The sequence below is a fragment of the Tupaia chinensis genome, unplaced genomic scaffold (assembly GCF_000334495.1).
Source record: "Tupaia chinensis unplaced genomic scaffold, TupChi_1.0 Scaffold145794_1, whole genome shotgun sequence".
Taxonomy (NCBI): Eukaryota; Metazoa; Chordata; class Mammalia; order Scandentia; family Tupaiidae; genus Tupaia; species Tupaia belangeri.
The window spans coordinates 125,742-130,152 of NW_006205652.1; positions in this window are offsets into that span (position 1 = coordinate 125,742).

Genomic DNA, 4,411 nt, shown 5'->3' on the forward strand with positions numbered 1-4,411 from the left:
ATGTGCTTTTTGACTATTCATATGTCTTCCTTAGAAATTTATTTGTCCAACTCACTTTGCCATCTTTTAATGTGGTTAATAATTTTTTTAGGGTTAGGCCACTTTAGTTCCCTGTGTATTCTGGTTGTCAGTCCATATTGGAGACATAGTTTACTAAAATATTCTCCCATTATAAGGGTTGTTGATTCATACTAATCACTGTGTACCTTGCTATGCAGAAATTTCTTAATCTGATGTAATCCCACTTGTCTATATTGGGGATTATTGCCTTTGCTTTGGGGGTCTTTTTAAAAAAGTGTTTGCCAGCCCCAATGACTGCCAGAGTTTCCTCAGTTTTTCCACCTCTAATTTTATAGTTGGAGATCTGAAGTTTAGATCTTTGATCCATTTTGAGTTGATCTTTGTTAATAGTCAAAGATGGGGGTCCAGTTTCATCTTTCTGCAAATAGATACCCTGTTTTTCCAGTATCACTTGCAAAAGAGGTTTTCCTTTTTCCAGTGGGTTGACTGATATCCTTTGTAAAAAAAAAAAATCAGTTGGTTGTACCCTTTGAGGTTTATTACTGGAGTCTTTTTTCTGTTCCATTGGAATAGCTGTCTGTAGCCAATACCATGCTGTTTGGATTATCACAGGTTTATAATATATTTTGGGGTTAGGGAGTGCCACCCACTCTAGTCTTCTTTCACAGGATTGTTTTTAGCAATACACAGTCTTTAGTGATTCCAGGCAAATTCTATGGTTGTCTTTTCTATATTTGTGAAGAATGTCTCTGATAGTTTGATGGAATTGTGTTAAATATGTACATTAATTTGGGTAGAAATTGCCATTTTTATTATATTGATTCTTCTAACCCAGGAACATGGGTTGTTCTTTCATTTTCTTTTGTCATTTTCAATGTCTTGAAAATTTTTCATAGTTTTCCTTGTAAAGGTCTTTGACTTCCTTGGTTAGGTGTATCCCTAAGCATCTTATATTTTTTGTGGCTACAGTAAAATGGATCTTTTTTTCAGTTCTACTTTGGTCAGCATGTGGGTATATAAAAATGTTACTTTTATTTTTTTGGAGAGGTTTTTGCGATAGGGCATGTGTACTCACTAGAAAGACAGAGAGAGACAGAGAGACAGAAAGTGAGAAATTATCCCCCGGGGAGATTGCCATGCCACAATTCCTTCTCCTCCATTCTCCTCTCAGGATCTTGGGCACGCATGCACACATGCTCATTGTGAGTTTAAGCCACCAGGTCTGGGACTCAATCCATAGTTGACTACATGGGAGTTCAGTGACATAGTCATTACACTAACTGCTGGTCCCACCTCTGTAATGGTTTTTAGTTATCAGGTGAATTATATGTTTTTTCCTGAATTCTTCAAGTCAATTCTTTGTGTTCAAATGCAAGCAGGCGTAGGTGATTGGTGATCTCTACTTCCCTGATGCTCACCCAACAACCTACACAGTTTTCTGTGGATGTAGATCATTCAAAGTCCTCCTAGTTTTTCAAAACCATGTGCACCTGTGGCTTAGCTACTGAGCTTCAATTTAGGAAGAGAGAAGCAGTCCCATGTCATGTGCTTCTGAAGATGCCAAAGTGTGAGAATTCAGAGGTGTGTAGCAGGGGATGAGACACAGTCTATCTGCAGTTCACTGTCCCTGCTACTCAGTGCAACCAGGCCCATTGCTGGGGAGGATGTCCTGATGGCACGGGAACCTGGGCAAAATAGGCTTCTCCAAGTCCCAATGAACATACCTGAGAGTTCAAATTCATGTGGAGGAGGGGATGAGCTACATTCTTCAGCACCCCTCCCAGCCACAAGTAGCTCACTATGCAGCAAAGCTACCTGGGGCATATGCCCTGATGGCTCCATTTGATTCTTTTTTATTGTGTCTATTTCTTCTTTCAAATCCTGGAAGGACTTCCTCATCTTCTGGAGATTATTGTCTCTTTTCTCTTTCATCTCATAGAGTTTTGTCCCCATGAATGTTCTGAATTCTTTTTCTGAACATTTCAGTAACTTCTGGTTTTTCATAAGTAGGAGGTAAGTTACTATGTTCTCTTTGTGGAGATGTTATTTCCTGGTTTTCTCATACTTGAGGCTCTCCTGCAATCATTATGCATTTGGTAGTGTATTCATTTTTGAATAACTGTAGAATTTTTCTGCTCCTGTGAGCTCATTTGTTTCCCTTTTGCTGTGAATTGCTTCTGTGCCAATGTCTCTCTTCTGCTGTGGTTAGCAATGTTGTCCCCACAGAAGTAGTTTTCTATTCAGGTTTTCAAAGAGTAGTTTCTCACTTTTTGATAGTTAATCAGCAAGGGTGAGGGGAGTGAGGAATCCTCTGAGCCTCACAATGTTTAGATGCTTGAAAACTATAAATCTAGACCTGTCTTGTCCCTCTAGGGTGTGCAAGATGAAAGTAAAATGACAATGTAAGGTGGAAGATAAAGAAAATGAAAGAGAAAGAAAGAAAAAGTCACACATAGCACTTGTGCTGCCTGCAAATTCAGCAGGTGTGATGGAGCCTGCTTGAGAAGCCTGCAACTTCCCTGTCCTATGTGGGAGAAGAAAAGTAAAGAATTACCAAAAGAAAGGAGGGAAAAAACTCATACCTTTCCAGCTCTGAGAAGAGGGGGTGGGCTCTGAAGTTTGGAGCTGTGGCTGGGGCTGGGGTAAAGTTCAGCTCTGTCTCAGATTCCCTGACTGTGCAGGAGGCTTCAGATGGAGATGGAGATGGAGATCACATCTCTATTTATATAATTAGTCCAGTCCTAGTAAAGCAGAACCTGGAAGATTGTAGTGGACTACTATAAACCAAACCAAATAGTAGTCTCAGTTTCAACTGCTTGTGCCAGATGTAGTATCTTTGATAGATCAAATGAATGTAAGACCCATGATCAAGCTCACAGGATATAGTTATTAATCTGGAGAATGTAGGTATAGTTTTCCATTAGTATTAGAAATGAGAATCAGAAGCAGTTTGTATTTACTTGGAACATATCACAAAACACACCTAAGGTATGTCCTAGGGATATATTAATTCTCATGTCTTCAATTTTAAAATGGTCTACAGAACCTAGATTAGCTACGCATCCCACAGAATGTCACGATGGTCTACTCTATTGATGACATCATGCCACATCATTGCCAATCTGACTGGTTAAGCAAAAAAATACCTAGAACATTTTCATTGTTAAGACATGTGCACTCCAATAAGCGGTAAGTAAACCCTATAAAAATACAAGTTATTGTTACAAAATCAACAGAAATTTTAGGACTTTGGTGGTCTAAGCTATGCCATTACATACCATCAACAATAGGAAAATCATTTTTGTATCTTTCCCCTCTCAGTATGAAGGAGCACAGCACTTAGTAGGTCTCTTTGGGTTCTGGAGAAAGCTGAAGTACTGCTCACATTTGGGAATACTGCAGTGATCCATACATGGTAACTGAGATGTCTGCTCACTTTAATGGGGCTCAAAAGCAAGAACAAAACTGCAGCATGTGCAGCCATGATGTAAACAGTCTGGCTTTTTGGCCATATGACCCAGCAGACTCTGGTATTAGAATTATTCATAATAGAAAAACTGTGTAAAATTTATCTCCAATAGGCAATTCACAATATAGACCCCTGTATTTCTGGAGAAAAACCATGTCATATATACCTCAAAAAAAAAAAAATACCTCCTGTCATGCCCTGCTATATATGGAGTGACTAATCATTGAGTTCGTCATGAAGTCAGACAAAGTCACCTGGATTATTACCTGTCACCCCAATTTCCTTTTGCAAACTCTCTTAGAGATGCCCTAGTCACCTACTTGATGAGACATTTTGCATCTATGTTTTAAGACTTCCTCAAACCTATAATCCCAGCCTGTTATGCTATGGGACCAGTGGAGTGCTGTTAATTGTTTTGCAACTACTTCTCTTAAACAAACCTTAGTGATTTGTATTATGCCAATTTCCATGGTTTAGATATTCCTACTATCACTGATTTCAAGCTACCAATGTGACTTCACTGAATATAGAGTTGAAAAGTGATTCACAATAGCACATCATTGCATAGTGTTTTCTTACACGTGAGCTCATTTGTTTCCCTTTTGCTGTGAATTGCTTCTGTGCCAATGTCTCTCTTCTGCTGTGGTTAGCAATGTTGTCCCCACAGAAGTAGTTTTCTATTCAGGTTTTCAAAGAGTAGTTTCTCACTTTTTGATAGTTAATCAGCAAGGGTGAGGGGAGTGAGGAATCCTCTGAGCCTCACAATGTTTAGATGCTTGAAAACTATAAATCTAGACCTGTCTTGTCCCTCTAGGGTGTGCAAGATGAAAGTAAAATGACAATGTAAGGTGGAAGATAAAGAAAATGAAAGAGAAAGAAAGAAAAAGTCACACATAGCACTTGTGCTGCCTGCAAATTCAG